Source organism: Lipotes vexillifer, unplaced genomic scaffold (genome assembly GCF_000442215.2).
Source record: "Lipotes vexillifer unplaced genomic scaffold, Lipotes_vexillifer_v1.1 scaffold342, whole genome shotgun sequence".
Classification (NCBI taxonomy): domain Eukaryota; kingdom Metazoa; phylum Chordata; class Mammalia; order Artiodactyla; family Lipotidae; genus Lipotes; species Lipotes vexillifer.
The window spans coordinates 1140926-1161563 of NW_006786802.1; positions in this window are offsets into that span (position 1 = coordinate 1140926).

Below are 20638 nucleotides of genomic sequence, written 5' to 3' on the forward strand. Positions count from 1 at the left end.
TTCCCTTTGTCTTGTAGGAAGCGGAGTGTCTTGAGGACAGACAAGAAAATGCCCCCGTATGGAGAGATGTGGAATGTTAGGAAATGTTTTTAAAAGAGAGAAAGTCATCAGGCGGAGAAAGATCATCCACGGTGGGGGGTGGGAGAAGAAGCAGGGAAGCATCCCAGTGAAGTCTGAGTTTGCAAAGGATCTTCACAGAACAAGGGAATGACCCTGAGAGTTACCATTCCCAGCCTTTATTTCTGCCACCTTGTCCTTTCTCAGAAGTAGCTGACCCTTCATTAAGAAACTCCACTGTTAACGACTAATAAGTGAATTTTTAAAAGTTGCAGGGTACAGAATCAATATACAAAAATCAGTTGTATTTCTCTACATTAATAACTAGCAGAAAAAGAAATTAAGAAAATGATCCTGCTTACAATTGCATCAAAAGGAATAAAATACATAGGAATAAATCTAACCAAGAAGCTAAAAGACTTGTATACTGAACACTATAAGACATTGATGAAAGAAATTGAAGAAGACACAAATAAATGAATCCATGCTTGTGGGTTGGAAGAATTAATATTGTTAAAATATCCATACTACTCAAAGCCATCTACAGATTCAGTACAATCCTTATTAAGATTCCAACAGCATTTTTCACAGAAATAGAACAAACAATCCTAACATGTATATGGAACCACGGAAAACCCCAAATAGTCAAAGCAATCTGGAGAAAGAACAGAGGCAGAGGCATCACACATTCTGATTTCCAACTATATTACAAAGCTATATTAATCAAAACCATATGGTATTGGCATAAAAACAAACACATAGATCAATGGAACAGAATAGAGAGCCCCAAATAAACCCATGCCTGTATGGTCAACTAATGTATGACAAAGGAGCCAAGAAAAGAAGAAAAAAGAAAGAAACTCCCGGTGTTTGCACTGTAGTCTCAAGCCCTTGGTTTGGCAGAGACTGATGAGGCAGTGGTGGCCAGAGGAAGTGGCCACCACCTCTGCTTCTCTTCTTTTGGGGGCGCTTGCAGAGATGATGCTGGGGAGGAATCTACCCCTCCTGGATGAAAATGTGTAGTCACCACTTGTTGTCAGCAGCCAAGTGAGACTCATGCCCCAACAGCAGGCAGACAAGACCTTGAGGTGTGGGAGAGCAAGACCAAATTTCCTGATCTCCACCCTAACATTGCTCAGGACCCTGCCCTCCACCCCGGCCTCTTCTGAGTTACGACATGAATGGGCCTGATACATGATGGTGGGTGATGGCACATGTATGCAGTTGTATATTCCCACAGGCTGGCACAGCCGTGCAATTAACAAGTGGTAGGACACCATTTCTCCCAAATGTGAGCACAGGGTGCTTGTATAGAAGCATAATATCTAGAGCCAGGGAGATGTAGGCTTTGCACTGATCAGACCCCATTGGGATGCTGGGTTGTCATCAGCACCATCACTAGCATGGTTACCTTCATCATGGTCATCATCATCACCATCACTACCATCATTATCAACATTAGTATTCATTACTACATGCTTAGCACCTAGAACAGAGTGAATATAAGTGTTGAAGAATGAGTAAGAGGATGCATAAATGAGAAAAGGGAAGAGCTAATGGCTCTGGCAGATATAAACATGTAGGTGTCTTATTTCCAGATAAGAACTAAAATGAGCCTGGTGCCCGGGGCCCTGGGACCAGTTGCTTCTGGTACCAAGTGACAGGAAGCATGTACTGAGCATACTCAGCCCAAGAAATGAGCTCTGAACTCCCAATGAATGCTGCTTCTTTGGGAGAAAATATTGGTTAAAATATGCAACCCCTGCCTACTTCCAGGTGCATCCCTTTAACGTCCTGTGGGAGTGACCATGAACTTCCAATACGACCTGGTGTTTTCCTGAGTCACCTGTCTTACAGGCCTCCAGATGTGATGTTTGTTTCTCAAGTGAAGGTGAATGGAACCCTCAAGGCAGAAAGTAGAGTCTCTCTCCTCCAAACTGCATGGCCACCCACAGGCACCAGGACACTCATCACTCCTGTGAACAGGTTTACAGCCAGAGACTGCTTCTTGGCATGGAAGCTCAGCAGCTCCAAACACATCTATCATCTTGTCAACCGCCCTGGCTGCTGGGAAGAATTTGAGAACTATGACTTTTTAAATTTAAACATTCAGAATGCCTCACTATTAATTAAACTTGGGACACTTTGTAGTGGAAATGTACTTGGCACTCAGAATGATCTTTTACATAGGTGGCTCTGAAAGCTTGTACTCCAGCCACCAAGACATGCCATGTTTTCTATCAGCCTTGCTTGCTGGTTGTAACCAGTCTCTGTAGAGACTCTGTCTTCTCCCTTGTATGAGTTGCTGGGAGAAGCATGGGATTTGGAATGACCTGGATTGGGATTTGAGTCCTACAGCTGAAATTTTTTAGCTGTTTGACTTTGAGCAAGTTTCTCAAACTTTCTGTACCAGAGTTCTTTGTTGTGTTAAAAGGAGATCACAAAAACTGTAACCCCTATCTAAGTGTATCAGTCAGGACAGGCTAGGTCATGCTGCGTAACACAACTTCAAAATTTCAGTGCTTTAACACAAGAAAGATGCATTTTCTCACTCACCTACATGTCTATCCCACTGGCACAGAGTTCTGCTCTATGTCCTTTTCATTCACCTAGGCTGGTAAAGGTACCACTGTCTGGAATATCACTGGTCATCGTGACAGGGTGAAGGGAAAATAGAGAATTGTGAATTACCTGTGAAATGCTTCTACCCAGAAGCAACACATTCACTGATCCGGGCAAGTCACAAAGCCACACCTGAATTTAAGGGGAGAAGAAAGTGCAATTCCTCTGTGTCTGGAAGGGGAGGGAAACTGGAAATTTTGTCCTGCAGGACTAATATCTACCATGCCAAAGTTGGAAGGGGAGCATGTGTGAGAATCCCTTAGACTGTGGAAGACTCAAGACTGTAAAGAGTTTTCACATTCATTACTATTTTCAGAATATTCTGGCCACTGGGATGACCACCTTATAACTAAGTGACACACTTTCCAATGCCAGGTCTACTTTTGTGGTTACACTCACATTGGTGTCAAGAAGTTCAACTATAATCATTGAGGGCTAAGGAGAAAAGGAACAGAGATAAACTTAACATGAAAAGATACATTAGTGTCAAATGAGAACCAATTGGCAAATGTATTATGGAACGCTTCCGGAACACAAAAGAGCATTGGTGTAGCAGTCAGCACCATATTCTTATTTCAGGTGATGATTTGGTTTTGGTAAGACAATGTTATTCTTCATCTTAAATGTTTATATTTTAAAATTTGAATGTTAATATTTTAAAATGTGGATGTTACTACTTTTTAGCTAAGTTCATATTTAATTTGTCGATGTGTCTGCAGTTGTATAGCTGTATAAGGGCTTATAAGCTAGTTTTATATTTGTAATTTGCAGAGGACACTTGATGATTGTTTTGTCACTCTGCATTTGAACACTCTTCTGATGATAGTCAAATCCCCATCTTATTAATCAAGTCCACCATAAAAATGGAGAAGCTGAAAATGCCAGCAACTTGCTTTCCCAGCCTCACTTGCAGCTAGGGAACAATCACATGACCTGGGTCCACCAAGCAGATGTGCTCTCACCAGAGTTTGAGCAGGAGCTTGTGATGGGAAAAAGGAGACCACGTGGAACCCTTTCAGAGGAGGTTGGTGGCTGTGGTAGTGGCCACACATGGGGTGCAGCACGGGTGGTGTCTGCAGAGAGCTCTTGACATCTATGCCAGCAGGGGCCCCACCCCAAGCTCTGTAGGACCAGTTCTGCCATTTGATTTGAAGTTATGGCATCTCCATCCTTGTTCCCTGGTCTTAAAGGAGAGTCTATTAGCCACTCTACAGTCTTTCATTAATATATTTTTTGCTCGTATTCGCCACCATAGTTTTCTGCTGTTTGCAACATACCTATAAAAATCAGAGTGATATTAAAATAAAAATAGTTTGTGTAGAACCTCAGCATCCACAAGAAGCACGCCCCCCTCCTTGAAAGGACTGGGTATATAACTTAAATATAAGCATTAACCTAGTGGGTCTCTTTTTAAAATGGAAAGATGGAGAATGTGACGGGGAAGGAACCTGCAGGGTCCCACAGTGGATGAGTAACAGAGTCCAGACGGGGACACAGATTCCGTGCCTTCAGTCCTCAAGTGTCTTCCACTGAAGCAGCCCAGCTGGGGCAGGGCTGACTGTCTCTGGGCCTGTGGCAGGTGGGGAGGGCAGGAGGCGTGAATGGGAGCTGATAATGGAACCCAGTGAAATGTCTGCACCCCAGTAACTGCCCCTCTGAGCATCCTGGCAAGGGCCACCCCAGGACTGGTCACCAGGATTCCTGGCATGGGCCCAAGAGCAAGCAGGGGCTGTGGAGCAGCAGCCATTGCCCCCGGAGCCACCAGACAATCGCCCCGCAGTCCGCAGCCCTCCTGTAAACAAGCTGTTGTGCCTGAGAGAACAGGATAATAGCAGCCCCTGCCACCCTGCCCTCTCTCTGTGTTGGGGAAGGTCTGTAATTACTGTCTTAACTGACTCAGATATGACTGGCAGAGGGTAGACATTTCCTGAAGCTGTACACAATTTTTGCAAGCTTTTTCCTCCTCCCTCTTCTAGGGCTGGGGGTTCAGGCTCCCTCCCTCCAGCCCCACCCCTCAAACTTCTCCTGCAAGGCCAATGGTGGGGCGTGCTCCAGAGAACCGAAACACGGAAACCTCCTCGCCCAGAACTCACATCCACAGCTCTGGACCAAGGCTTGGAGGTGGGGTTGGGGGAGGGACAGTGCAGAAAAGTCTCTGTCTAATGGTCCCTGCCCAGACCTTTACTGTGCATGGAATTTCTCCATCAAAGAGCCAGTCCTTTGGCAAAGCATGGCTCTCATAAAGTACCTGCTAGACAATGTTTTTCTCTTCAGGACACCAAAAGGACTTCAGAGAAAGTCAATGGTTCAGATGCCTAAAACAGAGCATATTCAGAAGTAGATAAATCCTGGAGAGGGTGTGGAGAAAAGGGAACCCTCCTACACTGTTGGTGGGAATGTAAATTGGTGCAGCCACTATGGAGGACAGTATGGAGGTTCCTTAAAAGACTAAAAATAGAGCTACCCTTTGATCCAGCAATCCCGCTCCTGGGCATATATCTGGAGGAAACTATAATTTGAAAAGACACATGCACCCCAATGTTCACAGCAGCACTATTTACAATAGCCAAGACATGGAAGCAACAAAATGTCCATCAACAGATGAATGGATAAAGATGTGGTACATATATACAGTGGAATATTACTCAACCATAAGAAAGAATGAAACAATGCCATTTGCAGCAACATGGATGGACCTAGAGATTATCATACTAAGTGAAGTAAGTCAGACAAAGACAAATATCATATGATATCACTTATATGTGGAATCTTAAAAAATGATACGAATGAATTTATTTACAAAACAGAAATAGACTCAGACATAAAAAACAAACTTATGGTTACCAAAAGGGATGGGGGGGGGGGGATAAATTAGGAGTTTGGGATTAACATATACACACCACTATATATAAAATTTAGATAACCAACAAGGACCTACTATGTAGCACAGGGAACTATATTCAATATCTTGTAATAACTTATAAGGGAAAAGGATCTGAGAAAAGAATATAAATGTATGTATAACTGAATCACTTTGCTGTACATATAAACCTAAACCTAATACAACGTTGTAAATCAGCTACACTTCAATTAAAGAAGAAAAAAAAAAAAGTAAATCTGCCCAGGCCTGAGCTGAGTGACAGTGGCTAAGTGGCCTGGATAGGTCAGACCCGAGTCTCTGAAATGAGATTTGGTGCCCACCACTCACTGGCAGTCCTGGAGGCTCAGAAACGGATATTAGGGAGTCGCCACAGAATGAGGAGAGAAACTGGGAAGTAGAAAGAAAAGGAGCCAAGGAGACTTCTGGGCTTTAGAGAAATTTACTGATAGAGCCTGAACCGGACCAAGTATTAGCTACCAAATCTCTTTGTGCCTTAGTTTTCTCATCTGTAAAATAGGGATAATAATTCCACCAATCAGGACAAGCTAGGTTATCTTGCAGTAACGAACAACCCCAGAGCTCAGTGGCTGTCAGCAACACAGGTGTGTTTCTCACTCACACTACAAGTCCACTGTGAGTCATGGAGGAGTTTCTGCTCATTGTATGCAGAGCAGCTACCAGCCCAAATGTTGCTGGTTGATAACAGGAGGGAAAAAGAATGATTGAGATCTTGAACCAGCAATTGTGCTCTGTCCTGTAAATAACACAGGTCTCTCCTGTTCACACTCATTGTCCAGAAACAGTCCCCTGATCCCTCCAGTTATCAGAAGTGCAGTCCACGTGTTCTGGAGAGAGAGAGCCAGAAATACTTGGTGAACAGCATTAATGCCTACCAAAATAATCATAGAACAAACTTCTAAGGTTGTTGAGAGAATGAAAGGAATTCAATTTGTAATAAGTTCTGTGTAAGTGTAGGCTGTTTGCATTATAATAATAATGATGATGATGGTGATGTTTATTAGTAGTAAGAATATTAAAATAGGACCCGAGTCCTATTCTTTCATCAATGAAAGAATAATCACTGTTCTAAATTCCTATTAAAATGATATTAGAAAGTTTGTTGTCATGTCAAGAAGAGCCAAATCCTGGGTCTGCCACTAATTTGCTGTGTGATCTTAGGAAATAACGCTCTTTGTCTGAGCTCCCAATTCCTCTTTTGTGCAAAAGGGTTCTTGGGCTCATTATTCAGGAATGAGCTTGGGGGTAGGTAGGGGTAGAATGTAAGTAAAAGGAGTCCAGGGCCTGGCTTGGACTCACCCTCACTAGCTTGGGTGACATGTACCCCTTGATGCTGAGCTCAGGAAAATCCTTGACATTGGAGCTGTCTGTGTCAGGGTTATGAATCTCAATCCGTAAATTATGGGTGACAGTGGCTTCTTAAAGAGGAAATGAATTGTTGCAACACAATCCAGCCATGTTGTATCGATATGATTAGGTAGTTATCCATGGAGTGCAGTAATTTGCTTTGATTTTTAAGTATCTGTTAGCAGCCAAGTCCTAATGAGGCGGCTCTAAATTGATTAGATACTCTAAGATACAGCACGGTTCACAGATTGTTTCACAAAACTGTCAAGATCCCGAGACTGGCATTTCATTGGATTTAATGATTGCTGGAGAAGGTGTGCATCCCAGCCAGATACAATCACATTTGTCAGCATGATCCTTTTAAGCACAATTCAATTAAAGTGTTATTCTCTAATTTTATTAGAACCTGAGCCCAGAGCTAATGCAAACTCCCGATATTGCGTCAGGAGGGGAGTGTGCACAATTTAATTTCCCTAATTGGAGTTTAGTGATCTAACATGCTTTTCATATCTTAATTCTTGGGATAATCTCCGGTTTTTGCACCTGCTACAATTCCTTTCATGGAAATGAGGAATCAGATGCAGCGGTTATGCCTGGCATGGAACCACCGGGTCACATCTGCCTCATTGAAGCGAATTTGCACATCTGGATCCTTTGCTTTTACCTGATCCTTTCCCACTGATCTTGGCCTTGACTTTGATAAGAAGCATCTCTAACCTGGATATGATCAGCTTTTCCAGCCACTCTGACAATCTTAGAATGAAGATGGTGGAAAGAATGTGGGCTAGTTTTGGATCTCAGCTCCATCAGGCATCCATCCATGCAGCTGATCAATATTTTGTGGGTTCCTACTATGTGCTGGGCACTGTGTTAGGTGGTGAGGGTACAAGCGTGAGCAAATCAGACATGGCCTCTGACATCATAGAACTTAGAGCCTGCTGGGGAGAGGGTCATAAATAGTAATCACTCGAATATCAAAACAATCGTTATTGTAATAAAAGATGTGAAGGGAAGGAATGATGTAAGAAAGACCTCATCCCACTCCAGGCTTAGTTGTAGCAAGGGCCTCTAAAAAGGTCCTGTGGCCTGAAGATCCTGGATGAGAACCAAGGGAGTGCCATGTAGCCTTCGTGCCAGACCCTCTCTCCGGCTGCAGTGCCCCTCTCCCTGCCCCAAGCAAGTCCCAGCCTTCAGGTTTTGGGTGGAGCCCCAAGTGGGAAGAAGCTTGGAACATTTGTGAAGCTAAGAGTTGGCTGTTCAGTTTAAATGATGTAGAAAGGGTCAAGGAATTAGGTTAGAGAGGTAGCTGGGGGCCAGATCCCATAGGATCTTACGGGTCTCAGTTGACGTCTGTTGTCCTAATGCCCCAGTATGGGCGATAAATTACAAGGCCACCCACTTACAAGTCAAAATGGTGGGGGGGGGGTCTTATTGCTAACATTGTCTAGAATTGCTGATGCATGGTGCTGATAAAAAAGATCAATAATAGGAAAAATAGCTAAAATGTATTGAGTTCTATGTGCTCAGCTCTATCTATACATTATCATTTGATGCTTTCAATGGCCGTAGGAGGGCACTGTGACAGTGTCCCTTCTACAGATGGGAAAACTGGGGCTCAGAGAGGTAAGTACTTTGCAAGGTCATCAGCTAGTACGTAGCAGAGCAGGATTTAAACCTTGCCTAGCTGACCCAGAACCACCAGAGTGAATTGCTTGATGTCATAAGCCTTCTCCTCACCCCCATCCCGAAGTGCAAGTCCTGTTAAAAAAAGGGGAGGCACCAGAGCCTCACCAGGACACACTGGATGTCTAGAGCCCTGTGGACCCTGCATATCCTCTCCTCAGCTCTAGACTGGCATAGCAAGTCCAACTCCAGCCAGGATTCAAAGGCAGGACACCCAGGGCCTGCCTCATTCCTGCCTCTGTCACTTCTGGGACCTAGCCTGGTTACAGCAGCTTTTGTTGGACTCTTTGGGGAAATAACACCCCAGCAGTGATCACAGCTAGATGACAGGCAAGGATGCTCCTTGCTGGTTAGAAATGGCTTCCCATGGCACTCAGAACCAAACCTCAAATTGTTTCCATGTTTCCACAGAACTCTGGAAAGTCTGGCCTCTGATCTGTCACCAACCCCTTTTCTAATACTTTCGCCTTCATGCGCTCCCGCCACTCTGACCTTCTATCTGCTCCTCTATTCCCTCTCAGTGTCTTTGAACTTGCCGAACCCTCTGTCTAGAACATTCTCCATCTAGAACATTTTCCCCCGAGATCCTCTTTCAAATCTGAGCTCAGATGTCACCTCTCAAACAGGCTTTCCCTGATCAGCCAGTGGAAAGTACCATCATAGAACTTAGAGCCTGCTGGGGAGGCTCTAAGGAGCCTCTGCTGGGGAGGACCATCCTTGGTCCTATCCATCTATTCTATTTTTCTTACATCATTTATCACTATCTAAAATTATCTGACGTATATTTATTTGCTTATTTATTATCTCTCTCCCCTGACTAGAATACAGTTCCATTCGGGCAGTCCTAGTCTGTCTTATTTACTATGTGCTTCATCTGCTATGGTGCCTGGTGCATAGAAGACTATTGATAAATATTTTTTGGATGGATGGATGGATGGATAGGTGGATATGTGGATGGATGAATGTATGGAGGGATGGATAGGTGGATAGGTAGATGGATAGGTGGATGGAGAAGGTCCTCAAGCCAAACAAGGCCATATGCAAGTTGCTGTTTTAAGGCAGCAAAACCAAAAAGCAGGTGCAACAGTAAAGGAACAAAGTACTTTCTAGGAGGCTGAAGAAGCAGACACCGCAAGCCTTCAAGGGAGGTAAAGCTCGTAGAGACAGGTAATCCATGCACTTCTGACTTAGGGCCAAAATTGCCCATCAATTCCCGCCCTTCCAGAAGTCAGCAGTCCTTCTTTCTCTGGTTCCTGCCCAGGTGCCCTCCGTGATATGAAGCCCCTTGAGTGAGGCTCTGCTTCTTGCTGCCCATGGACCCCAAATGGAACAGGCAGCTCCTGGGCTCTGTGGCATTTGTCCCAATCTCAGGACATCTTCTTCCTGGTTATCTTATTTAAGTGTGGTGATAATGTGGGAAGTGGGCAGTCAGCCCCATTGGACAGATGAGAAAACTGAGGCCAAAAAAAGAGTTAAGGGGCTTGTCAAGGTCACACTGGGAGTTGCTGGCTTTCCCAGCACCAGCCTCCAAGGCCTGGGTCTAGGAGTTTCATCTACTCATCACCTCCTCCAGTTTGTCCCTGACAAGGGTCCCCCCCGTGATAACTCAACTCACCCCTCTGCCTCCAGAGGTAAGACTTGCTACTCTGAGTCTGTCAGAACAATTTGGATTTGGATTAAAAACAAGGAACTTCTGTCCCAAGCCACCTAATGGGAAGAGAGTAAAGAGAGGAGAAGAAATCCTTCAGAGACAGAAGGCAGGTGAGAAACATTTTTCTGGGAGTAATCAGTAAAAACGAACACTTGCCTAGGTATTACTCTGTGCCAGACAATGTGCTAAGTACTTTACATGAATTAACTCATTTTCATTCTCCCAAAAACCCTAGGAGGTTGGGGATGCGGGAGTATTACAGGCACATAAAGTATCCGGGGCACAGAGAGGTTAAGTAACCTGTGCAAGGTCACACAGCTGTTAAGTGCTAGAGATGGGATTTGAACTCATAACCCTGCCTGGCTTTAGAATTTTTGCTCTTAACATGCATTAACTCATTCCAGCTTCCAAACACTCCTGTAATGGGGTACTATCGGCACTTGCATTGTGGCGATAGTAAAACTGAGATTCAGGGAGGAAACGTGATTTACCCAGTATTTAAGCCTTGCGAGTGGCAAGCTGACAGGCTAGTTCTATTTGGGTCCAGGCCAGACAGTGCCTCCCCAGGATGGAGGCAGGAGATGATAGATACTAATGGTAGCTAACATTGAATGTGTACTTACAATGTGTCAGCCACTGTTCTAAGTGCTTTCCAGGAATTAACACAAGTAATCCTTACATGAACCCTATGAAAGAGGTATAGCTTACCCCCATTGTACAGATCAGGCAACTGAGGCCCACAGAGGTTAAGCAGTTTGCCCAGGATCACACAGCTGGCAAGTAATGCAATCGGGCTCCAGAGTCCTTCTGCTTTTCTGCCTTATGTCCTAGACAAATGCCCTCTTTAGGCCTGAGGAGCGCTAAACAGCACTCAAAATTTGCATCTAGGTATGGGGAAAGGTATCTGGGGAAACACTGGGCTTGCTGACTCTGAACAGCGCCAGATGATAGCTGATGTAGCCCGGATCAGGGGTTGGGAGGCACCCTCAGCTGGGACAGTGAAGACCCAAGGATAAGATGTTCAAGTTTGAGGCTCCCCCAGGGGCTGGGTTCACTAATGGAAACCCACAGGATGTGCCAATAAAAGATGTGATGGGGAAGGTGATCACCTTGCTCTGCTCTGCCCAGGAGTGATCTTACTGTCAGAAATGATTAGGGGTCAAGTTTGTCTGTGAGCCAGCTTGGGGGCCAAGGCGGTGGGGGGTGGGTGGGAAGATGAGACGGGCCTATTAAAACAGAAAGAGGGGCTTCCCTGGTGGCGTAGTGGTTAAAAATCCGCCTGCCAATGCAGGGGACACGGGTTCGAGCCCTGATCCGGGAAGATCCCACATGCCGTGGAGCAACTAAGCCCGTGCACCACAACTACTGAGCCTGTGCTCTAGAGCCCATGAGCCACAACTAGTGAGCCCGTGTGCCACAACTGTTGAAGCCCACATACCTAGAGCCCACGCTCCGCAACAAGAGAAGCCACCGCAATGAGAAGCCCACGCACTGCCACACTAGAGAAAGCCCATGCGCAGCAACGAAGAACCAACACAGCCAAAATAAAAAAAAACAAAAACCAGAAAGAGAAGCAGACTTACAGAGGCCGGGAGAGGGGAGGAGGAGGGAGTGAGATGGAGAGAGAAGGGGAAGAGAGACGAGAGACATATTGAAGCAATTGGAAAAAAAAAGTAAAAGGAGAGAGAATCATTTCGAGCAAGGTCTTTTTAATCTCCCCTCCCCCCATATCCCTCATTCCATCCCAGTTTCCCTCTCCGCTCAAAGTTGTGATTAAGTTATCCTATACATAACAAATAGAATGAGACTGGTCTCTTGGAAAGTGATTTGCGGAAATAATTAAATTACTGTCTTCGTGAGCACCGGCCAAATAAAATGATTCTGGCCCCTTTTCATTCCAAGATGGGGCCGGGGCGGTGGAGGAAGGGAAGGGGGACCAGGTTAGCAGCCTGCCGGTGGATTTAGCTTCTCAGGCGTTCTCTCTCTCTGAGGAGTGGTAAAGATTCATCTCGTCTTCACGTTTGACTGTCCTGGCCGAGGAAGTGCTCACGACAGTAAAAAATGGCATGTGGCTCCAGGAATGACATCAGAGAAATAACGGTAGCTCTCCAGCCTCCATCCCCAAGTAGGAGCCCAGATGCCAGCGCCCAGGATGACAGAGAGCCCAGGACTCCCCTGAGATGCCAGGAAAATCCACAGCCCTTGGCTCCACAGTTTTAGGGCAGAAGCCTCTGCTCCCCTCTTGGACTCCAAGGAAAGAGATGATGACGCCCCGCCCCAAAGGAGCTGGGTAGGTGGACCAAGCTTATTTATGATGCTGCTTGAGTTTCATTTGACTCAGGCAGAAAGATGAGTTTGTCCCCCGCAAAAGAGCGGCTTTTGATAACACGTTTTCCTCGATGACTCTTACTCCTCAATTCAGAGTTTCCGGTTAGAACTCTTAGCGATGGATGACCAGTCCCTGTGAAAGACTGTGCAGGTCATAACTGGTGGTGGGACTTCTTTTTGTCTTTGTGTTTTATAGCAATGGTGCTGAAGGTAGCTTCATAATGCGTTGCTGTCTCCTCCTTGGGTGTGGCTCCTTCCTTCCTTCCTCCCTCCCCCCTCTCCCTCCCCCCTCCCCCCTGAGGAATGGGGAGGTGACCTCTCTGCTACTCCTGCAGGCCCTCGCCTTTGGGGCCCTATGGACCCTCACAAAGCCCACCCAGCCTGCATCCCAGCCTCAGAGCTTTCTGCCTGCAGAATATCGACTGAGCACCTACTCTGTGCCAAAATCTGTCCTGAGCCCTGAGAATCCAGCAGTGAACAAGACAGACAAGATCCCTGCTGTCATGTAACTCGCATTCTGTATAGAAATTATAGACAATAAACAACAGCAAAAAAAACAAAGCCACAAATGCTAATACTATAAATCATGTTAAGCACCATGAGAAAAAAAATGGACAAGTGTCATGGGGTGGCAGTGGGGGATGGAGGGGGCAGGGGGCGCTGTGTGTGTGGAAGGCATCTCGGAGTGGGGTCTGGAGCAGAAGGGAGGGTGGTAGGCGGTGAGCTTGGAGGAGATGTGTGGTCAGATGGTGCAGGACCCGATGTTACTCTGGGTGAGATGGGAGCTGTCTGGCTGCTGGGTGGGAAATGGACAGAGAGACAATAGTCCAGGTGAGAGATGGACGTGGTGGAAGGAACGGAGATGTAGTCTGCAGGTAGAGCTGACCGGATTTGCTTAGGAATTGGGAGATAGAGCAGGGTCATCCCGGGATGATGAGAGGGTGAGCGCCGGGCGAACGGAATGCAGCTCCCTGCCTGGCAGTGCAGACGAGAAGGCCCTCACCCCCTCGTTAGGGTGGGTACCTCAGCTGCGGGAGGGCAAGCTGAGGCAAACACCTTGACCTTCCTCCCGGAGCTCTCTGGTGACCAGCAAAGGAGAAGGCACTCCTCATAGAACATTACTCTCGCCACCCCTGACGGGGGGGGCCTCTCTGCAAAGTGTTATTACCCCCTTTTTGCACAGGGAAAAAAAGAAAAGATAGGCCTCGATTTCCGTTGATCCATCATGAATCAATGCTTTTAAAAAATCTCACGCACATTTGGCTTAAGAGCCAAAGCATGCATTTTATGTTTTGACATGGTGTCATCGATCGGAGGTGTGTGTGTGTGTGTGTGTGTGTGTGTGTGTGTGTGTGTGTGTGTGTGTGTGTTTGCGCACGCGCGCACGTGCGCGCCCCACCTGCCGGAGCCCCCCAGTCCACCCCCGGGGCGGCGGGCCTGGTCGTGGTGCGTCCTTAATGGCCTTGCCCCCGCCTGCACCTTCCATGCCTCCCCTGGCCCTCAGCACGGGGCCCTTTCTCAGGTTTTTTGAAAGGATCGATAAGGTGCTGAGGCCTCCCGCTGCTGCCTGTCACTCATACTCTGCCATACCATAAATTATGTATCTGCCTCTCTCTCTCTCTCTCCCGGCGCTCATTCCTCTTGCATTCTTCGATGACTCCGCGATGGTTGTCTCTTTTCAGCCCTCTGAGGCAGGGGTGCAGTTCAACTTTAGTGAGGACAAGGGTCAGGGCTGCAGGCTTAGGAAGAGGGGCTGGAATGGGGGAGAGGGAGTCAGCAGCTGCTGGTGATGGATGGAGGATAGGGGGAGGGGTGCTGGGGCTCGGGACGGCTGAGCTGCTTCCGGTGGTCCTGGGACCTTCTCAGTGGGGTGGCGGTGGATCAGAACCCAGCCTCCCAGCCTAGGAAAAAGGAACATCTCTCTGGGGGAGAAGGGAGAGATTGAAGTCGGCATAAAATATCATCTCCTGCTGGGTCTTTTACCCTGGCTTTTAGACCAACAGGGAATTTTGCTAAGACTGGGGCAAGCAGAGGGTAGTGAAAACAGGGTACAGCATCGGTTAGCTGGAGAGCGGGCTTTCCTCACTCGGGAGCCTCCAGACCACCCACCCAGAATGCTGAGTGATGTGTTAGAAGAACAGTGGGCTGGAAGGTCCCTCATTTACTGTGTGACTAGAGACGAGCCTGTTCCCTTCCCTCAGAGGTACAGCCTGGAGATCAAAGGAGCTAATACATGTAACAGCTACCAATTATTGAGCATTTACTACAGTTCATCTTCCCAACAGCCTCGGCACAATCCCAATCCCTATTTACAGATGAGGCCAGAGAGGTTAAGTCAGTTACTCAAGATCACACAGTTAGAAGTGAGGGACATTTGAACCCAGGCCTCTCCACATCAGAGGCTATGCTCCTAGTCACTCTGCCCTGCTTTGTTCCTCTTTGATTCTCTTAGAATCTGTCCATGTGATCTTTGCACTCTTATCTCAGGGTAGAGACAGGCTTGGGAAGAGGGGCTGTAACTGGGAGAGAGGGAATCGAGCCTGTAGCCCAGCCATGCTCTAGCCAGGCCTCTCTTCCCCGCACTCTCTCTCTCCCACTCTCAATCTACACAACCACCATGCCTTCCTCTCTGTTGATGACAACGGTGGCTAGTGGATTGGTATGTTTTCTCCACCTGTGTAAATGTTTGCGATGAAAACTAGAAAAAGATTTGAGCCAGAAGTCCAAGTAATAACTTCTGCCTTCCGGTATGACCTAGAGCAAATCCTTTCCTCAATTTTCACCTCAGTTTCCTCATCTGTAAAATGGGTACTATAAGGTAATGCATGTTTTATGTACCTCCTAATGGAGATGGGAAGGAGGGAAAGAAATGAGGTCATTTTTCAAAAACCAAGCAGATAATGAATGAGGAAATATTTTGAAGCCCTAAAACATCATACACATGAAACAGATTGGTGCAGATTTTGGTGCAAAGAGTGTTTTATTCTTACCCCAGGGAATAAAACTCTAACAAACACATTCTCTGGGTGACATTGGAAGGGAAACTAAGAAGATAGTCTAACTCTGCAGCTATAGTGACCTCTGTCTACTGGTCTCGGGGTTTCACTGAGGCCCAGCATGGCTCTTTGGACAATGAAAGATGTTTTCCGGTTGGTAACGATCACAATACGTGTCCCTATTCCACTGACGTGAGTGGATCTTGTTAAGGCCAAGACCTAGCAGTTGGATGGAGCCCCCAAATCTACCAGGCTCAGAGCTGGAATATCTGTTCATATCTCGCAGAGAGAAGGGGTCTGCAGCTCTGAGCTGGGAACCGAGCAGAGGGACCCATTCATTTGGTATTCATCCATGTGTATTCATCTATCTGTAAAGTACTTGGTACAGTGCCTGGTATATAGTAGGTGCTATATAAGTGCATGCCTTCATCATTCACTTGTCCTTTCCCTCGCTCACTAGCTCACTCAGTCACAGGGCTGGTTTGCACAATTCCAGGGGGTGACATTCATATGGATGGGAGGGGGGCTGTTCATTCCATCTCTGAAGCTAGACACTGGGCCAGGGCCTTTGGGCTTACCAGGTGAATAAAAGAGAGTCCCACCCCACCCCCACCCCAAGCATCTCACAGTCTGTAGCAGAGGAGACGAAGATGCCTATAAACATCCGTAATTCCCACAGAAGGTAGAAAGCAAGAAATAGCCCCTAGAGGGCTTCCCTGGTGGCGCAGTGGTTGAGAGTCCTCCTGCCGATGCAGGGGACACGGGTTTGTGCCCCGGTCCGGGAAGATCCCACATGCTGCGGAACGGCTGGGCCCGTGAGCCATGGCCGCTGAGCCTGCGCATCCGGAGCCTGTGCTCCGCAGCGGGAGAGGCGACAGCAGTGAGAGGACCGCGTACTGCAAAAGAAAAGAAAAGAAAAGAAATAGCCCCTAGAAGAAAAACACAGAGAGTGGAAGAGGAGGGGAAGGAGGGGAAGGTTGGGGAGGATGGAGAGGAGGGGGAGGAAGGGGGGGGGGAGCCACTTTTGAATACCTCAGCTTCCCCATCTATAAAGCTGATAATACCTACCTCACAGGGTTGCAAGGATGAAATGAGAGGAGACCTGGTAAAGCCACCACTTATAGACATCACTGTCCCGGGAGTTGTTATGCCCCTCATGTCATTCTGGTCTCATTGGAGCACAACCCGCAAAGACTGAGCAGCCATTCTTGGTGAGCTGATTCTGTGTCACACAGATGCCATCTATATACCTGCCTGCATTGCAACTATTGTTTATATTGTAGAGTATATAAATGTGTGTACATATATATTTTCAGTATATATATTTGTGCAAATACTTCAGTATAATAAAAACTTTATCCCACTCCAGTCTGTCTCACTATGACCATCATCGTGTTTTAAATAAGCTGTACTTACTTATGTTCCAAAAGTTGTATCAATGTTTTCATCCACTGTATTCTTGGGGTACCACAGAAATATTTTCTACTCCAACTTTATAACCTATATTGTTTAAAGTTATCTTTCATATTATGGTTGTAGAATATTTGTTTATAGTTTGTAACTTACCTTTACATGATCCTCATTTAAATTAATTCAACCTACACTGTGAGGTGTCTGCTAAGTTTTGAATGAATGAATAAGTAAACTGATGGATGGTTGGATGGATGGATGGATGTGTTACCAAGCCCAAGCTCGTGTTGCTCGCCACACCAGAGGCCAATAAATTGAGAGACGAATTGTTGGGGCAAGGAATAGTCACTTTATTCGGAAAGTCAGCAGACCAAGAAGATGGTGGACTAGTGTCCCAAAGAACCATCTTACACAAGTTAGAATTCAGGCTTCTTTTATACTAAAAGGAGAGGGGGTGTGCTTGGTTGCTGCCAACTCCTTGCTGTGAGACTCCTTTGTTCTTACATCTGTCCACTTAAGTCAGGTCATGATGTTCCTGTAAACCTCCAACAAGAAAATATTATTCCCTTTTCTGCAACTTTTTATCTCTATATGAATGGAAAAGCGTTATACCTTTAGAGGTCAGAGCCTTGAGAATGGGCTATCCATGTGGAGCCAGGATTTCCAGGTCTTCCGACTCTTTTTAGAGAAGGTGGAAATCCAAAATTTTCGGTGACGTTTTCTGATTTTTAAAAATATAGTGCAGGTCAAACAAAAGAGCCACTAGCTTGTAACTCTGGCTTGAGCTTTGCAAGAAGAAATTAATTCCTTCCCAGGGAAGGCTTCATGGTGGCATTTGAGCCTGACCTTGTAAGATTAACATGCAAGATGGGAAGAAAAGATTGGCAGTGACCTTAGAGAGAATCTAGTTTCTCTATCTCACTTCATAGATTAGGAAATTAAGGCCTAGGGGTCTGGTTCCTTTTGGTTGCCAGTAAGAGAGGATGGGAAATGGGCAAGAGTTTGGAAGACTAGGTTGGAGACAAATTACAGAGGAGCTTGAATGCCAGGCTGGGGAATTTGGGTTTGAATAAGTATGTATGCCTAAGGGCTAACACTTCTGAGCACTTAACTATGTGCCAGACCCAAGCACCATCTCATTTAACCTTCACAATACAATTACTATCATTCCCATTTTACAGATGAGAAAACTGAGGCTTAGTGAGTTTAAGAAACTTGCCAAGTTCACACGGCTGGTAAATGGCAGAGCAGGTCCTCAGACCTAGGCCTTTCAGACCCCAAAGTTTGTGTTCTTGACCACCAGTTCCTACTGCAAGAGAAAAACGGAGCAATGGATTTTCAAAAGATGTTCCATTACCTAGAAATATTTTTAACTTCTCTAACTCATTTCCTCCCAGAGCCCTGTTTTGTTTTATTGACTTGAAGATTAGGTTTCCACATTTTTTGAGAAGTCTCTCTCCACCCCTTTTTAAACACAGCTGTCTTTGAGGGTGGAGAGGAGGAGTATTTTAAACAGGAGTTGTTTAACTAATTGCCAATTATCTCTGAATAGGGTATGGTTTCCAACAGCTGTAAGGGATTTTGGTCTCCATCCATTGCCTACTGTTGCTGGTACTTGGAGTGTGTTGAGATATTCTTGGCCTCTTGCTTCAAAGGGACAAAACCAGTGCCTCACCCCTCCTCCATTCATGCAAACAGTCTCAGCCCTGCTTTTCACTGAGTGGCTGGCTTAGGAGGGCACTGGCTGTTTCTGACTGTAAGAAGATCAGTAAAGACTTTCTATCTGTCTGTCTCTGAGTGTAAGTGGCCTGGTACTTGTGAGGGCAGAATTCTCCCCCAGGACTTGGCACCTTTACTGTCATTTCCCAGTGCTTTTTAACATCTCCCTTGTGTATGGAGGTTTCTTGTTGACATAGGAGACCTGCTTTGCCTCCTCCATCCTGAATCTAGCTGAAAGCTCAAAAGAAATTAATATGAGACGTCAGAAGACCCCAGTGCAGATGGGTGATGTTAATTGTCCCTTCTGGCTCTGTCTGCTGGATTCTTGGGAACCGGCCGAGGCGCAAACTTTTGTAAATGTTAATCTCCTTATGCTTAAGATATCACACTGCCTTTGATGTTCCCAAACATGTTCACTCCTATCTTGGTTAAGGGTGTGTGGCTCAGACAGGCCAAATGCTTGTTTTGTCTTCTGTCTTCCTCCAGGAGGGCTCAATTGATAATATGCTCACCTCCAGCTGAAATATGAACAAGTCCCTCTTCAAAGCCAAGGTGGTATTGGGGGTGGGGAGGAAAGATGCAGTGACACTCAAGGCCCCTCCACCTCTATATCCAGAAACCAAACTTAACTGGAGTCATTTTCTCACCCACGGCCCTTTGGATTCAAGTGGGTTGAATTCAAGTGGATGGCCCTGTCCGTTGCAAACCCCTCCGTTACGATAGAAAGGGGAAAAAAGAAAGATTTTTTAAAATCTATTTAATATATATGTATGGTTAAGGTAACGCTGATTGCTGTAACAAAAAAATCCAAAAACGTATGATGGCTCAAATACAATGGAAGTTTATTTATCCCCAATGTCAAGTCCAAAATGGATGCTCCTAATTGGAGGTGGCTTTCCTCCAAATGATGATTCAGGTACCCAGATTCATTGTCTTATGGTCCTTTCACCTTCAACAATGGTTTCCAAGTTTGCTGTGTTCATCTATAAGGAGCTATGGAAGGAGGAAGAGAGGGTGGGGAAGGCACACCCATTTCTTAACTGCTGGTGTCTGAAAATGGTACATATCAGAATGAATCACATGACCTCACCTAGAAGGGAAGCTGGGAAATGTAGTTCTGGCTCATGGCTGCTTCCCACTAACACCTTGTATTACAGAAGTGGGAGCATGACTCTTTGGTGGACAATTAATTTCTCTGCCATATACTTGAGCTGTGAGGAGACAACTGGGACACCAGAGGAAGAGAAGCAGTTAGAAGCTATGGTTTGAGTTTCAAAGTCTGGCCATGTCCTTTTGGGTAGGTCACTTTCCCTTTCTAAGTCTCAGTTTCCTAATCTGGAAAATGGAGAGAGTGCAGAATGGGAAGAGATAATAAGGATGACCAAGTTATATTCTATCAAACATCCTACCCGTGTCTGCCCACTAAGCTTGGATGTTAGAGTACTTTAGGGAAAATGTGATGCAGTTGACGACTTATATGGATTTCAATTTTCCCTGAAAATGGAAAAAAAAAAAGCAAAGGACTAGCAACACTGGGTCTGCATTCCTGGATGGTGACAATCAGCCAGTCAGAGCTGAATGTAGAAAAGGTAGCATTGTGAAGTCCCCTACAGTCGAAACCACTCCCATATGGCCTTTTGCCCATTTATATGGCTTTTCTTGCCATGTCAGCAGGGAAATTTGAGGATCCTGCGCTCTACAAGTGTCATACCTGCTCATAACGGTGATCACACTCAAGCTTCAGGAATGTTTTACTTCTTTTCTGATTTCAAAGAACTTAGTCAGGGCTTCCCTGGTGGCGCACTGGTTGAGAGTCCGCCTGCTGATGCGGGGGACACGGGTTCATGCCCCGGTCCGGGAGGATCCCACGTGCCGCGGAGCGGCTGGGCCCGTGAGCCATGGCCACTGAGCCTGCGCGTCCGGAGC